The sequence below is a fragment of the Oratosquilla oratoria genome, chromosome 19 (genome assembly GCF_046742065.1).
Source record: "Oratosquilla oratoria isolate Oo_2021 chromosome 19, ASM4674206v1, whole genome shotgun sequence".
In the NCBI taxonomy this organism is placed as follows: domain Eukaryota; kingdom Metazoa; phylum Arthropoda; class Malacostraca; order Stomatopoda; family Squillidae; genus Oratosquilla; species Oratosquilla oratoria.
In genome coordinates, this window is record NC_134795.1 from 40,324,150 (window position 1) to 40,341,984 (window position 17,835).

The 17,835-nt window shown below is 40.9% G+C and overlaps 1 protein-coding gene across 9 annotated transcripts in view; it reads left to right on the top strand.

Annotated features, from left to right (window-relative positions):
* LOC143035849 (shootin-1-like) overlaps positions 1-17,835 on the top strand; it is an 841,540-nt gene that overhangs the window by 324,741 nt on the left and 498,964 nt on the right. The window lies entirely within an intron of this gene.

The window sequence follows — 17,835 nt, forward strand, 5'->3', positions numbered from 1 at the left end:
GAGACAAAAATTCGAAATGGGAAGATGTAAAAAGTGGAGTCCCACAAGGCTCTGTTTTGGCTCCCTTAATGTCTGCCATATACATAATGATATGGACAAAGGTGTAAATTGTTACATGAATTTTTGCCGACGATGCTAAATTACTCAAGAGAGTGAAGACAGAAGAAGATTGCAGATCGCTACAAGATGACCTGTACAAAGTATGGGAATGGAGCCAGAAATATGAGATGAATTTCAACATCAAGAAATGTAGCATAATGGAATTTGGAAAAGGCAAAAATAGAGTTTCGGGAAAATATACGATGGGAAACAAAGTAGTAAAGAAAGTAAACTCAGAGAGGGACCTAGGAGTAATCATCTCAAGTGACTTGACACCCGACAAACATGTAAACAAGTTATTCGGAGAGACCTACAATTTATTAAGATCAATGAAAGTGGCCTTCGATTACATGGATGAGGAGATGGTTAAGAAATTAATTGTTACATTGATAAGACCGAAATTAGAATATGCTATATCAATGTGGGCACCTAACACAAAGAAAAACACAAGGAAGTTAGAAAGAATCCAAAGAGCAGCAACAAAGATGGCACCCACACTATCAAATTTGACATATGAACAAAGATTGGAAAAATTACAGCTGTCAACATTAGAGCAGAGAAGGGAAAGAGGCGCCTTGTTGACCATTTTCAGAATTATGAAGGGGATGAAAGTTCTTGATAGAGATGACCTATTAAAATGGGACAAAAGAGAAACAAGAGGACACGCAAAGAAATTAAAGAAAGACAGTTACAGAAGAGACCTGAAAAAGAACAGCTTCCCTCACAGAGTGATCGATGTCTGGAACGGGCTGAACAGTGAAACAGTAAATGCTAGAACTCTACACGAGTTTAAAAGTAAACTAGACGTGGGGAGATACGAAAACGGGTCACAACGAGCATAGCTCCCGTCCCGTAAAATACAACAAGGTAAATACAACTATATAAATACACACACACACACACACACACACACACACACACACACACACACACACACACACACACACACTGCAGCAGATCCGAGGTGAACACACACACACACACACACACACACACACACACACACACACACACACACACATGCACGCACGTACGCACGCACGCAAGTACGCACAAAATGCTGAAACAAATCGGGAAGTGAATCCCTAAAATAAATAATTGGCTGAAGTAAAACGTAAAAATGAGGAATTGAAAAGCAAAGATACCCCAAATAATACAACCATAAAAGAGGTGAATGAACAAACGAAGGTAATGAGCGAAAAAATTGGAGGAAGTATAGGCAAGGAAAAATATTACTATTCAAGAAAGAATGGAAAGAAGATCACGAAAAAGATAAGGTATCTTTTAAAGAAATTGTTCAACAACAAATGCAGGAGAAAGTTAAGGAAACAGTCATTCAGGTAATCAAAGAAAAGGAAAATTTGGTGAGAGATGCAGTAGACAAAAATAAGTGTATATTAGTATTTGGTTAAAAAAAATCGTAAGAGACAAAGAAGAGAAATATTTAGCTAGAGACATCTTGAGAGTAATACAAGATAAAGAGAAAAAATTGGAAAAGGAAATAGAGGGAGTGTATAGAATGGGAAGGTATGTGGAAGAAAGAAATCGTCCCCTAAAAATCAAACTAAGGCCACAAAGGGCAGCGGAAAAGATACTAGCAAGAACAGGTAAGTTAGGTAATACTGATCACCATAAAGATATGTGGATAAAAAGAGATATGAACCTTGAGGAAAGAGAGAGAAGACATTAAGAAGTGAAGATAAAAAAAGAAACGAGATTAGAACGGAGACAGAAAAAAAGTTCTTTTGGAGAGTGTTAGATATGAGACTGAGAAAATGGTATCTTTTAGAAAAGGAAACTAAAGGAGCAAAGAAAAAGGTGGGGAGTGCAGAAAATTAAAAGGGACTTATAATAATATAAATGGTTTAATTTCAGGATTAAATGAGCTTAATGATTATTTGTCAGAAACAATTGTAGAGACAAAATCAAGGGCTCCACTGTCACTAACAGTGTTAGAAATGGATTATATAATCACTGGCTTAGAAATAGAGTGGATAAATCATGGTGGAGTCATGTTCTTGACTAAGAAAAAATTAAATGTGACGAAGATTATAAATGGAGGGAGAAACGATCTCGATAAAAGTCTCCTACAATGTAATACAATGTAATTCAATATTGTTCGGTGATGCTGCCGTCGCTTTCCTCAGTTACTTTTCAACCCTAAGCCTAATTCCTTATACCTTTATAAAGACAGGAGCAAGACCTAAGACTATGATAACTTAATACTAATTACAATATGTGATAGCACATGTGCAAGTTACATAGGCAAAAATACTTGTATAAGGCATTATTAATCTAAGAATACATAATACTGAAAAATAGACCCTATGGTTGCAACAAGAGAAAAAAGAATGTTTAGGTAAACGTGGTTCGATTTCTTAGGTTGTAAGTGAGTTACTATAGGATTTCCGGTTGGGAAGAAACAGAAGGCTCTTCCATATCAGAAAGAATGGACTGAATCGTTCCTACATTATCCGTGTCGAGACCACGAGTAACCTTCAGGTGATCTAGATGCAACCATGTGTCAAGACCATCATCTAATTTTTTAACTTTGACCTTATTGTCTGATATTGTGGTAACTCTGTATGGTCCAAGAAAATTAGGTGACAGTTTGGAAGTAGGAGTGTGATTTAGAAAATATACAATGTCTCCAACAGCAATATTACTTTCTCTTGCATATTTATTTTGAAGACGAGCCATGTCTTCCCTGGATAGGGCAAGACCATCTTGAATTCTCTTATAGCTATATTGAAAATTAGCTATCTTAACTTTTACATGATCTTCAGAATTATAGATTGAACGTACATCTGATGTAAGCAAATTATATGAAAGTCTCTTGTCCAATCCAAAAATTAAAAAATGTGGGGATTCCGATATAGACCTGTTTATGGCACTGTTAAGGCAAGCTTGAAGTATAGGCATATGTTCATCCCAAGAGATATGAATGTCTGAAGCAAGATGACTTATAACGTTGAGAATCTCTTAATTCTGACGTTCCACAAGTCCGTTTGAACTCGGGGGCTCGGCTACAACATTTGTTTTAGTGATATTGAATGTGTACAAAAGTAAGATAGAATTTCATTATTAAATTCTTTTCCATTGTCGGACAGTGGCACTTTCGGGGTTGTGAAAGGACAAATTACTTTGTCAAGAAGTGCCCGAAGCACATTATTGGCTGATTTGTCTGTCAAAGGGGGCAAGAATACAAAATCTAGATAATTGACCCATGCAAACAACGAGATACTTGTGTCCACTGGGGGTAGGGGCAATTTGAGAAGGTTGATCGCTATAATGTCAAAAGATTTACTTGGGGCGAGTAATTTAACATAGAACATGACCGCTAATATGACCTTCGTAAAATACGCAAGAATGGCATTTGTCTATGTAAAAATTTATATCTTTCCTCATAGTGATCGAAAAATACTGGATTCTGGCTTGGGCAAAACGTTTATCTTTCCCATTGGGAGCTGCCATAATGGAATCATGAAGGAGATGGAGTACTTCAGGAATCAGTTCATCTGGTACTACAATTTTATTTACTGATCTGTTTAGCATGTGTTTGTTCTCAAGAGTTGTCTTATACAAGATGTCATAAAAAAGAGTGTTAATTTTTTAAATGTGGAAATAGAAATAACTTGGAAGTGGGTAGAAACAAATCGCCGACCGTGTAGTTAATGAATGGAATAAACTTACTGCAGAGACAGTTCAGTGTAGTTCAGTTCGAAGCTTTAAGAATCATTCAGATAAACACCTAAGCAAGATGCTGTAATGACTATCATTCATTTTATATTATTTGTTTATTTGTTTTGTTATCATTTGTCTGTCTGTTTATTATTATTTGCTTAATTCTCATTTATTATTAGTTATATGTCAATTTATTATTATTTACTATTTACCTGTTTGTTTATTATTTAAGTATACCTATGCATTTATTTATATATTTTATTTATTATTTACATTATTATAGTTTTTATTTATTTATCATTATTATGATTTTTTTCGCATCCGACCTAGATATGGACCAAAATGTCTCCTGTCTGCAAGCTCCGCCTTTCTAATCCTTTGTAAGTTCTCTATCTGCGGTGTCACCTGATTCGAGGAAATATATCACACGCTTTCATAGAGGATAGGGGCATTTAGCTGTATAAAAGCGCTCGCGAGTAGGATTAATTGACTGAGGAATGTTATGGATAGTCGCCACATTTCGACTCATTGCATCAGCAACAACGTTTGCTTTGCCTGGAACATAAGCGAAACTGGGTCCGAACTCTTAAATTGTAAGAAACCAACGAGCAAGTTTGCCTGAGAGGTTTTTGCCTTTGAACAGTTATTAATTTGTTTGATGGTCTGTATGGATTGCATTCTCGTATCCTAGAATGATTTCTTTAAAATGTCTAAGAGCATAGATAACTGCTAATATCTCTAATTAAGTTACTGAATAACTCTTTTCTGCTTTGTTCAGTAGGCGACTAACATAAGCAGTAGGCCTTTGAAGTTTACAATGTTGCTGCATGAGTACAGCACCTAATCCTTTAGAGAATGCATCAGTGTATAGAAAGAAAGGGAACTTTAAGCCCGGAAAGGCAAGTATCGGAATAGTAGTTAATGCATGTTTTAGACCATGGAAAGCTTGCTCTTGTTCAGAAGTCCAAATAATTTTAACATCCTTTTTAAATAATGAAGTAAGGGGTTCTGCTACTTTAGTAGTCCGTAATGAATCTTCTATAAAAACCTGATAGTCCCATGAGTGGGCGAACATGATCTACAAATGTGTGGCATGGGAAGTTTACTACAGCTTTAACTTTGTCTTGTGATGTAATAATTCCTTAGAAATTTAAGACATGTCCTTAAAAGCGTTGTTCTTTCTTAAGAAAAGAACATTTTGATAGTTTCAATTTAAGGCCTGCTTGTGCAAACCGCGAAAAAAAATAGTTGAAATTGTTATGAATCTCACGGACACTTCCGACTCGTAACATATAGATTATATGAATGATTACCAAGATCCTATGTCTTTGGGATATCTTCTCACATAAAATGACAAGATCGCAATTCCATTATTTTTATTATGGAAAAAAAAAAAACGCAATTGGAAAGTTTAACAGTATTCATTAAAGTTAATAGGATTAACAAGATAATTATAACCAAGGACATACAATTGAATGATAAATTGTAAACATGATTCGAAGTTCTGCGTACTTTTTTAACGCAAGAGATTAACTGTCTAGGCTTCCCACATGACTGCCATAGACTTCACACATATATAATCTAAATGAATTACTAGTTGAGTTAATTATACATACAAACAGGGGGCTAAAGAGAGACAATCCTGCCCAGGGCTGCAGGTCCTCTACATGGCACTTCCTAAGTCTAACTAACTGTCCAACACGCCCTAGAGCCCTAGAGCGCTTATTCCTCCTACAAAAATCACCTCTGATTGGCCCATAGGATTAGCGTCTATGGAGATTGAACTTGACTGGCCAAGATAGCCTAAACGTTTTGGCATTTACGCTTGGGGGATGCCTCTCGGGCTAATTGCGACGGAAACGTGCTACGTAATGCATGGAACTAATACATAGTTGGGCTACCACTTACTCCGTGTGAAGCTAATTTAGTAAGCAGCCTTTCGTGGGCGACGGTATCAAAAGCTTTTGCAAAGTCTAGATTTATTAAATCTACAGTATATTGTTTCTTTTGTCATAATTTAAGATGTCTGTGTGGTAGAATTCAAGTAAGTTAGTCACGCAAGAACGTGTCCGTCTGAATCCATGTTGGCTATCATTTATCAAACAGTTACTTTCTAAATTATGTTCAATAGCATCTCTGGTGATAGTTTCCATTATTTTTCCTACGATTGAAGTCAAGCTTATAGGCCTGTAGTTATTTAGTTTCTTTTGTCAAATTTTGAATATGGGAGTAACGTTAGCTAGCTTCCATTCTCTTGTGACATCTCTGGATATGATGGATTTCTTGAAAATAATTTCTAATGGAACAACAATCTCATTTTTCATATCCTTTAATATTCTTGGATGCTAATCGGCAGGCCCTTGTGTTTTATTAATTTTGAGTTTCTCTATACACCTTTTAATTTTTTCTTTTGTTATTTTCACAGGTTTTAGTTTGGAGTTCACTTTGAGGTGTTTCGTTTACGAATACTGAACTAAAATAGTTGTTTAAAATATCACACATTCCTGCATTTGAATATTCATGTTGACCGTCAGCAGATAATAGTGGGCCAATGTGATTCCTAATAACTTTTTTTATCTCTAATGTAACTAGAATTCTTTGGGCTTCTCTTTGGATTTATCAGCGACATTCATTTCGTATTGTCGTTTTCGTTTTTTATTGCCTTTTTTAAATCTCTCTGTATTATTACATAACTTTGATGGTCATTAAGTGAACCCGAGCTTTTATTTCTTATAAGCCTGTCTCTTTTTCGCAACACTTTTTCCAGTTTCTTTGTCGAAGCCATTTTGGGCGAGCCTGATTTAGGGGGCGTCTGTCCTTAAACGGGATGTAAGTATGAATCATCTTAGTAAGCGTATTTTGAAATATTTCCCATATCTGATCTACCCGTCTTTCGCTTAATTTTGCCTTCCAATCTGTAAGCTTAAGCTCCTGACGTAGTTTTATGAACGGAGCTTGACTAAAATCGGGTATTTTAGATACACAAGTATCTATTCTATTTTTTTTTTTTTTTTTTTTTAGCAATTTGAATCTAAGTTGTGGTCACTATTTGCAATAGTTTCACCAACCTCTAGATCGCTTATAATGCTTTCACGGCTAGTGATCAATAGGTCTAGTAAGTTTCCATATCTTGTGGGCTCTTTTACATGCTGAACTAAGTAATTGTCACCGAGAAAACCAATCAAGCGACTATCTATATGGCCATGTTGTAGGGTCATCCAATCAATGTCAGTAAAATTGAAATCACCCATTATCAATAGGTCCCGCTCTGACATGCTTATATATATATATATATATATATATATATATATATATATATATATATATATATATATATATATATATAAAACAACAACTTATGCATCTTACAGAGCTAAACAGGATTCAATAGAATATTAAGACGTCAACCTAACATCTCCCTACACGTGACGTCGAAAGCGTAACGCTCCATCCTCGTCCGTTGAAATAATTTATGTCTTCTCATCCAGAATAATAACTATAATCATACGTTACATATATAGGATACTCATATATGAAACAAAGTGTATGTAAATGTTCATTCATAGGTTTAGATGCAGTAATAATGTCATCAAGGTATATGAAGATACTGTGCCCTATTAATCCATCAAAGACTTTGTACATGAGTCGTGTAAAGACAGAAGGTGCAGAAACAAGTCCCATTGCTAACTTTTTGAATTGGAAATGCCCAATCGGCGTGCTGACGGCTGTTAGAGGACGTGATTCAGGAGCAAGGGAGATTTAAAAATATCTTGACATGAGATCTGACTTACTAAAGACTTGTTTTCATGTATGGAATGTAGTGTCTTGCAATACAGGATAAGTACAAGTATCTTGGATAGTTATCTTATTATAAGGGAACTACAAAAAGTGGAAAGTTCCATTCTGAGACTGAGGTTCTATGATATATTATTCAATTGTGTCTGCAATGAGTTTATCAACTACTTGTCCCTTACTAAGTGGAATGTGGTGATGAATGTGGTTTGTAGCACCAAGTGGCTCACCATCTAATGCAATAACATGTCCAAATTGATTGCAAAATTAAATTCGTTCAAATTGTGCATCAGGGAAATCAAGATGTTTAAATGGGAGTCTACAATGGGTTTTGTGGATCAGTTACTTTGGATGATGTGGTACAAACTTCAACAGAAGGAAATTGTTCATCCATGACTTTTACACGAGAAAGATACTAAAAAAAATCACACAATTTTGTGCCAGTGATGAGAGTGCTTGGGGCATGTGAGTCATTTTTAATGATTAACTGAGTATGACCCTTCTTTGAGGTTGAGCACAAGGCTGTAGAGATATGTCATTACATGACTTGATTCTAGCAAATAGACTACATCAGATTCCGTAGCATTAAAGACACGAAGATGTGCTTTGCAATATTTATGTGGTGGGAGGGTCAAGGGTTTTGATGTAACCGCATGGTGTCACTTGTGAAATAGGGGCAAAATTCAGTGAGAATTAATCAAACAAAGGTAACGAGATGTCACCTGAAGAAGAGATATCTACAGGAGCCAATGCTATCTTTGTGCCATATTTGAAACTTTTAGATCTACGTGATTTACATGTACGCTTTGTACATGGAGCACAAGGGTTGTGGGAGGGAGACGGAATATCAGTTGAAATATTAGTCTACGGAGTCATCATTTTGTAATGATTGAGATCGCTCGGCCACCTGAATATTTTCTACACTTGATTTAAAAGCAGGTGATGGCAAGGCAGGGAAGAAATTGCTATTATATGTGATCCCATTTTGTGAGGGATAAATGGTAATGTTATGTTGTTTCATGTTATGTAATCCAATGAGTATATCAGCAGGAATCTAAACATAAACTACATACATTGTGACTGGAATTGATGGACGTAAGTCTGCAAAGCTTATGTCAAGTATGATCTTTCCTAACACAGGAAACTGAATACCATCTACATTATGTAGTGCCAAATCAAAGAATTGCATAATAAATTACACGCTTTCTAGCTGATTGGAATTTGTTGAAACTGTTCACTGATATGATATTTGATGAGGATCCTGTATCAGTAAAAGTGACATATTATAGGTCTGTCATCTGCACATGCTGAAATAGAAAGAGTATTTTCCGATTTGTTAGAGTGTGAAAGTGTACAAATTGGGAGGGTAGGTGAGGTATCCTGGTGGACATGATTGTCTTGAACAGGTAGTCATAAAGGTGTACTTGGAGGAGAAGAGTTTAGTATGGAAGATTTTATACTGAAGCGCACGGCAACGATCCGTTGTGTGATTACAAAGGTGATAACAAAAAAAAAAAAAAGAAGGTTTAGCTGATTTCCTCTTGAAATAGTGGTTTGCTAAATAGCCTCTCTGTTACACGTAGGCGAATGTTGTCGAGTACTGTAGACGGTTTCTGGGCAACGATTGTAAACGTGTATTCACCTTAGCTACAGTTAGGGGTTTGTGTGACAATGGAAGTATCTGGTTATTAACATTTGCAATTTTACTAGGGGATTCATTGAACTGAAGTGAGAGGTCTGTAAGTCTTGTCCCTGGAGTGAATTCTACATTTGCTGCTTTTATAAATGTGTTAGGATGTAAGGGCGACAGGAATTGAAATATGGGAATAGAGCAACTACATTTTCAAGTGAGATTTTTGGACTAGGTGTTTGTGTATCTGTAATCCAAGCTGAATTCCTAAGTGATTCTCTAATTCCACTTTTAAGTAGTGATTCAACTGGAAGTGCTTTCTTTTTCTTAAGATAGGGGCCTTTGTTGTGAGACTGCGCTGCTTTAGATAAAGGGGAAAGAATACCTATTGTTTTTAGTTCTGCAGATGTCTTATTCATTAATTACACAAAATCGTTGTAATTGTTCGTCTCATCAAATGCATCAGACATGATAATATTTCCTGCTACTGTATGAAAATCTATTTTATTTCTTAATATTGCAATCTTCTCCCTATCATCTTGAACTTTACGTCTTGTAATCTTATGGTCTATTTCCGATAGAAATGAATAATGTGGTATATTTTCACCATCGAAGTTCGGTAGACTATGTTTTTCTCTACTGTTATTGGGAGGGCATAATTGATGATGAAGATGTTGGACTAGAAGGCTTCCTGTAGCCATTGTCTGCAAAGCATATGTCAAGTGTGATCTTTCTTAACACAGGAAACTGAATATCATCTACATTACGTAGTGTCAAATCAGAGGGTTCCATAATAGTTACACGCTTTCTAGTTGAGTGGAATTTGTTGAAACTGTCCACTGATATGATATTTAATGGGGATCCTGTATCAATAAAAAGTGACATACTGTAGATGTGTCATCTGCACATGCTGAAATAGAAAGAGCAATTTCCCGTTTGTGAGAGTTTGCGAGTGTACAAATTGGGCGGGTACGTGAGGTATCCTGGTGAACATGAGTGTCTTGAACAAGTGGTCATAGATGTGTACTTGGAGGAGAAGAGACTAGCATGGAAGGCTTTATACTGAGACACACGGCAACGATCCGTCGTAGTTGTTCGTCTCATCAAGTGCATCAGACATGATGATATTTTCTGCTACTGTATCAAAATCTCTTCTACTTCTTAATATTGCAATCTTCTCCCTATCATCTTGAACTTTACGTCTTGTAATCGTATGGTCTATTTCCTCAAGAAATTTCGGCAGACTATGTTTTTCTCTAACTACTGTTATTGGAAGGGATCGTGGATGATGAAGATGTTGGACTAGAAGGTTTCCTGTAGCCATTGTAGTGGGAAATGAAGATTGAAATGAGTATAAGTTGCCAGTAACTTCGAGTTCTACGTTACTAAGTCTATTCCATTCGTTGACCACCCTATTAGGAAACCAATTCTTGCCTATTTCCTCCTTAAATCTAAATTTGTCCAGTTTAAATCCATTACCTCGAGTCCTGCCCTGTTGTTTTAATATGATTACCTTGATTGCATCACCCTTGTTAAAGCCTTTGATCCACTGGAACACCTCTATTAGATCACCCCGCACTCTACATCTTTCCAACGAGTGTAAGTGAAGGTGCCTAAGCCTCTCCTCGTAAGGCAAAATTCTAAGTCCATGTATCATTTTGGTCATTCTTCTCTGTACTGATTCTAGTGAATTGATGTCCATTCTATAGGACGGAGACCAAAACTGTACCGAATAGTCAAGGATGGGTCTAACTATCGCTAGATAGAGTTTGGTAATTATCTCTGTACTTCTATTTGTTACCGTCCTAGCTATGAAACCTAATGCTGTGTTAGCTTTATTCCTGGTGCTAATGCACTGTTTCCTCGTTTTAAGGTCCGGACTCACTAGAACTCCCAAGTTTTTCTCGCACTCAGTTTTCTCTAAAAACGTGTTATCTAAGCTGTATCTATTTTCGGGGTTGCGTAGCCCTACGTTTAACATGCTACATTTAGAGATAATGAAGGTCATTTGCCATTTCACCGACCATGCGAACAATTTGTTAAGATCATCCTGTAGAATCTCTGCGTCGTCTCCTGACCTAATTAGACGTCCTATTTTATAGTGTCATCCGCGAACTTACTAACATCACTATTTATCCCATCGTCTTAAGTAGTTTATGTACAAGGGACCCAAAACCGAGCCCTGTGGAACCCCACTTGTAACATTGCTCCACCTAGATTTTACTCCATTTATGGTGACCCGCTGTTTTCTGTTACCGATCCAAGCTCTAATCCATTCTAACACTTTTCCTCCTATGCCATGGGCTTTGATTTTATTTAGTAGTCTCTGGTGTGGCACCTTGTCGAACGCTTTGCTAAAGTCAAGGTAAATTACATCGTAATTATCATTGTTATCTGACGCCTTATATACTTTAGTGTAAAAGGATAGAAGATTAGTCACACATGACTTACCCTTGGAGAAACCATGCTGTGTATCACAATTAAATTATGTCTTTCGATGTGTCATCTGAGTCTATTTACTATTATTGATTCAAACATTTTACCTATAACTGATTGGCATGTAGTTGCATATAGACGATTTATCTCCCTTCTTAAAAACAGGGACAACGTTTGCCTGCCCCCAAGCAGTAAGCACAAAACCAGTGTCTACCGATTTATTAAATATTTCAGTTAACTGGTCACAGATTTCAAATTTACACTCCTTAAGCACTCTCTGAAAAATTTCGTCTCGACCCAGGGATTTTGTAGCTTTAAATCTTTCTATATGCTTGACTACTACTTTACTAATGCTGATATTAGATAGTTTACTTTCTTTATCCCCACTGAAAATCGGATCGCAGTCAGGTACCTTATCTAATCTCTCATTAGTAAATACCGAGAGAAAGTATTTGTTAAACTCCTCACTCATTTTTTCTTCCGATTCTCTCATGACATTTTCATAGTTTTTAATTGGGCCTGGTCTTTCTTTATTTTTTGTTCTATAGAGATGAAAGAAATCCTTAGGGTTGGATCTTGCTTGACTGGGAACCTTAATTTCATAGTTACGTTTCGCTGTACGTGTATTCTTTTTAACCAGCTTTGCCATTTCGTTATATCTTGAACTAAGGTGTTTTTCCCCGTTTTTTATTTTTACGTAAAGTCTTCTTTTCATTCCGATTTCATGTTTCAGTCCGTCCGTCATCCATTTGGAAGCATTACTATTCTTCCGTATTGACTTCAGGGGGATAAATGTATTTTGTGCATTAATAATTAAATAAGTTAGATTGCTATACATTTCATCCAAATCGCTGACCTGGCTGTTTACCCCCCGCCCCCAAGTGACCTGACCCAAGGTATGCATATTACCCTCCGTGACCCGACCCCTGGTTATGACCTGACCCATGGTCATGACCTGACCCGTCGTCATGTCCCGACTCTTGATCGCGCTGGTGATGGACGAATCATCCGTATGACATTTCATATTAACTTTCAAATAGGGTTTTATCTTATCAAAATTGGCGCTCCTGAAGTCTGGTACTAGGACGTTATTCGTACTTTTTAATTCTTCCCAAATAATATTAAATTTTATTTCTTGATGATCGCTAGAGCCTAGACTATCTCCCACTTTTACGTTAATCATTAGGTGCTCATTATTAGTTAATAGTAAGTTCAGAGTATTTTCTCCCCTCGTAGGATCGTTAATCATTTGTTTTAGGAAATTATCCTGCACCACATCTAAGAATTTTTTCGCTTCCTGATCTACTAAAATTTTCCAGTTATTGTTTCTATAATTAAAATCTCCCATGATCACAACGTTTTTGTAATGGGACGTTCTGCGAATTTCATGAATCAGGGGATCAGTCTGCTCAATGCTGAGGTCAGGAAATCTATACAGGACGCTAATAATATCTTTCTTTTTCTTGCTTATAATCTCTACCCAAACAGATTCTGTACTGTCCTCTTCTTTAATCGAATTGTTGATAATACAGTTTATTGTATTTTTAACGAAAAATGCTACTCCTCCCCGACTCCTGCCAACCCTATCCTTGTGAAAAAACTTATATCCTTCTATTTCGATTTCCGGAAGGAAATGTTTATCAGCCATGTTGATCCAGGATTCAGTGATAGCTATAATATCGAAGTTCTCTACGCATGCTTTACCTCGCAGCAAGTAATTTTGTTTATTACGCTTCTGCTATTTGTATAGTCAACTTTAATTCTATCCTCCCACCACCTACTTTGGTGATTCTTATCACAGTTCCTTTCTGAGCTGTTTCTATTGCCTAAACTATATTCCGATACTTCCTCCGCCCCTACTCCCACGTAATCTACCCGAAAAAACAAAACAAAAAACTGTAGGATGCTTACTTCTCGTTCAAGGGATTCAGCAATGAGCCGAAATCCTTTAGGCAACAAATGCACCCCATCCCTTGTATGTAGATGGTCCTTACCGTAAAAGCGATCCCAGTTGTCGACAAATGTCCACCTATTGGCCTTACAATGTTTTGCCAGCCTGCAATTCATTGCAATAGCCCTGGAATGCCACATGCCTCCAACTCTACGCCTCGGAAGGATTTCACATAAAACGGGAACACCTCCCTTATTCCTAATCTTGTCTAGCGCATCCCGGAACCGCGCAAATAATTCTTCACTCCCTAACTTACCTATATCATTGCCTCCAGCACTTAAGCAAACGACGACGACTGCACCATACTTGTAGCAAAACAACGAAAGGATACGGACTTGACAGCCTGCAGAACCTCCATCACCGCACTCCAGTGGGAAGACGTATCACTCTGCCCTAACGACATCACTATCCTCTGCGACATCAGCATCGGACGCTCCCGCCCTTGGATACCCACCACCATGCGACGACATGTTTTCAACTTCATCCACGACTTATCACACCCTTCACGACGCGCCACAGCACGCTTTCTCAAGAAATACTTTGTGTGGCACGGCATCACAAAATATCCGAAACAGTGGGGTCACGCATGCATCGCCTACCAAAAATCCAAGACGCACCGACATCTCGAGATGGGCACCGGGGCATTCCACAAGCCGCAGCGTCGTTTCGCTCACATCCATGTGAAAAGCATGGGGTCCCTACCCATCTCCGAGAGACACTTCTACCTCTGCATGACAATCGACGTTCAACGCGTTGGTCAGAAGGAATCCTCATGGCCAATACCTCCGCCTACTCTTGTGTTGCCGCCCTTGTATCCGGATGGATCGCCAATATTGGTTTACCTTAACACATCACATCAGTCCGTGGTACCGCATCCACTCACAACTGTGGACTTCCCAGAGCCAACTACTAGGTACCACCATCCACCACACCACCGCTTACAACCCCGAAACCAATGGCATGGTGGAACGGCTGCACAGAAGGCTGAAAGCCGCTCTGATATCCCGCTGCCCTACTCGGCCTGCGTACCTCACCAAAGGACGGTCTCGACGCCTCACCAGCCGAAATGGTTTACGGCAACCTTCTCGTCATCCCAGGCGAGTTTTCCCCCGACACACCCACTAACGAGGACCTCAGGTGGCTCAGGTGCATCGTCGGAAAATTCACCCCTTGCTGACAGACCAACAAACTAGTAAACCGCCGATACGCACCTAAGGACTTACACTCATGGAAGTACGTCTTCTTCAGAACCGACGTCAGATCGCCGCCACTCACTTCGCCCTACTCAGGTCCCTTTAAAGTGGTTCAACGAAAGGAAAAGACCTTACTCTTCAGAATTAAGTGCGCGGACAACTGGGTATCGATAGATCGCCTCAAGCCAGCATGCCTCCAAGACGACGATTCCCCGAGTTCAGCTCTCATAGGCAATCCGCCCACTCGCTCAGCCAAGTCGACACCCTTTTTGAGGGGGAAATATTGTGAGGTTCCTGGCGTTTACATGAGGTCAGGTAATTAGTCGTGGTGCAGAGTGCACTAGTAAGCTGGTGACAACACTAGGTCAGGTCAGAAAACTCTTGATTTAACTACATACTGGTACTGCTATGCGAACCGATCTTATCGATACGAGTACAAGATACAGCTGAACATGTTTGTAACGTGAAACTTTTTTTTTCAACATTAGATATCCTTATTTCAACAATTCAATGTTAAAAAAGTATAGAGGGGACAAAGAAGGGGAAAGGAGAGAAGAGATAGTAATATTGCGTTAGTCTACAGTTGAAATCATAATTATCCTACTGTTTGGCAACACAGGAGTGGGAGAAACCACCAAACTGATGGAGTGATGGAAAAGACGGATATGGAACTTGACAGGAGGTGGAGGTGTTTATCTAATTTATTCAAGTAATACTTTGGATGTTTATCGCTGTATGTATAAATTTGAAAGCCAGCGTTGCACAAGGACTTTTTGGGGGTTTAGTGGAATGACCACGGAGATAAGGGGATGAGATTTATTACATTTTATAAAATTATTTTTTTTATCGGCTGAAAGAAACCTGCACAGCGAAGCTATAGCGATAATCCCACACCACACTCCTGATCATATGGCCACTTCCTAAAAGTTGGGTGTGGTTGCAAATTTCCACCAGAATCATCAGAAATTTAAAATACCCGGCTCTGTGCAGGCATGCACATTGTCAACCCCACCTCCCCCTCCCTACCCCTCCCTTCTTAGCCGGCTCGCCTGAGTCGTCACTTCTAGCGCGGAAACGGACTGAGCGGTATACCCGCTGCCGGCCTTTGGTTTTTTGCCGGTGAGTCTGTTTCCTGCTTGCTAATTAACTGATAGTTTCAGCGCTTTCTGCATGATTGCCGGTTTGTCCCATTCTTCGACCACCCAATTAGTGAACCAGTTGTTGCCTTCTTAAATCTATTTGGTCCGGTTTGTGCCCATTGCTGCGAGTCTGGTGGTGCGGAGGGGGGCGCCCCCGGGGGTCGTTTGGCCTCTCGGCGGTCCCCATACCTCCTACGATCAATGGTCCCCTAACGCCTCACGGCTTGCATCGTCAGGCCCTAGGCGTAGACTTTGACCTTATACGCTCACAATCCGTCCCCGTCTCCGAGTCGTCCCTGGTAAACAACCCAGGTCCTCTCGGAGGACAGGGGGACGTGTCTTATGGTACGGATGATGGCGCCCCCGAGGGTCATCAAGCCTCTCGGCAGCCCCATACCTCAGACCATCAACGGCCCTCTAACGCCTCACGGCTTGCATCGTCAGGACCTAGGCGTAGACTTTGACCTTTTCCACTCGTAATCCGTTCCCCATACGTCTTCGGGTCGTCCGTGGTAAAAACCCGGACCTCTCGGAGGACAGGGGGACGTGTCTTATGGTACGGAGGGTGGCGCCCCCCAGGGTCATCAGGCCTCTCAGCAGCCCAATACCTCCGACCATCAATGGTCCTCAAACGCCTCACGGCTTGCATCGTCAGGCCCTAGGCGTGGACTTTGACCTTTTCCACTCGTAATCCGTTCCCCATACGTCTTCGGGTCGTCCGTGGTAAGAACCCGGACCTCTCGGAGGACAGGGGGACGTGTCTTATGATACGGAGGGTGGCGCCCCCCAGGGTCATCAGGCCGCTCAGCAGCCCCATACCTCCGCCCATCAATGGTCCTCTAACGCCTCACGGCTTGCTTCGTCTGGCCCTAGGCGTAGACTTTGACCGTAATCCGTCCCCGTCTCCGAGTCGTCCCTGGTAAACAACCCAGGTCCTCTCGGAGGACAGGGGGACGTGTCTTATGGTACGGAGGGTGGCGCCCCCGAGGGTCATCAAGCCTCTCGGCAGCCACAGGTCCAGGCCCAAGCCGAGACCCAGGCCGAGGCCAAGGACCAGGCCAGGGCACAGGCAGAGGCCGAGGCCCCAGACCCAGGTCGAGGCCCAGGCCCAGGCCCAGGCCCGGGGCCAGACCGAAGCCCAGGACCAGGCACATGCCCATGCTCAGGCCCAGGCCGAAGCCGGAGCCCAGGCCGAGGCCGAAGCCCAGGCTCAGGCCCAGGCTGAAGCCCAGGCCGAAGCCGGAGCCCAGGCCGAGGCCGAAGCCCAGGCTCAGGCCCAGGCCGAAGCCGAAGCCCAGGCCGAGGCCGAAGCCCAGGCTGAAGCCGAAGCCCAGGCCCAGGCCCATGCCCAGGCCCAGTCCCAGTCCCAGGCCCAGGCCTAGGCCAAGGCCCAGGCCCAGGCCAAAGCCAAGACTCAGGCCGTGGCCCTGTAACACCTCTCGGCTTGCCTTTTCGGGCGGGTCCGTGAGCCCACCTTCCTCCCGGAGCCGCTCACGTAGACCCAACAGGAAGTCTCGCTCGAGGAAGAGTTCTATCCACACCCTTCACATCCCGGTCACGGCACCACCCTCCTTCCGTCCCTGATAGGCCCCGTCTTCGACTTTGCCCTATCTCGCTATCCGGCCTTTCAGGCCGCGCAGACCAGAGCATCCCCCCCCCCTCCTGAGCAGCCTTCTAACGAGCCTCCGGCTCCGGCCCCCCCTCCCACACTCTAGGTATTAAACATATGGAAGTCAGCTTGTGGGTGATGAGACGTCACAAACTGCCATAGCACACTATTGGATGAGGACGCTCGCCACGGGCTTCGAGGACTTCCCGCGGGAAGACTTGGGGTGAGTTGGTTACATACCGAGGGTCCAGGCCCGTCTTAGCGGGAGACGCTCAGGGAACGTCTTCACCCAGGACGAAGCC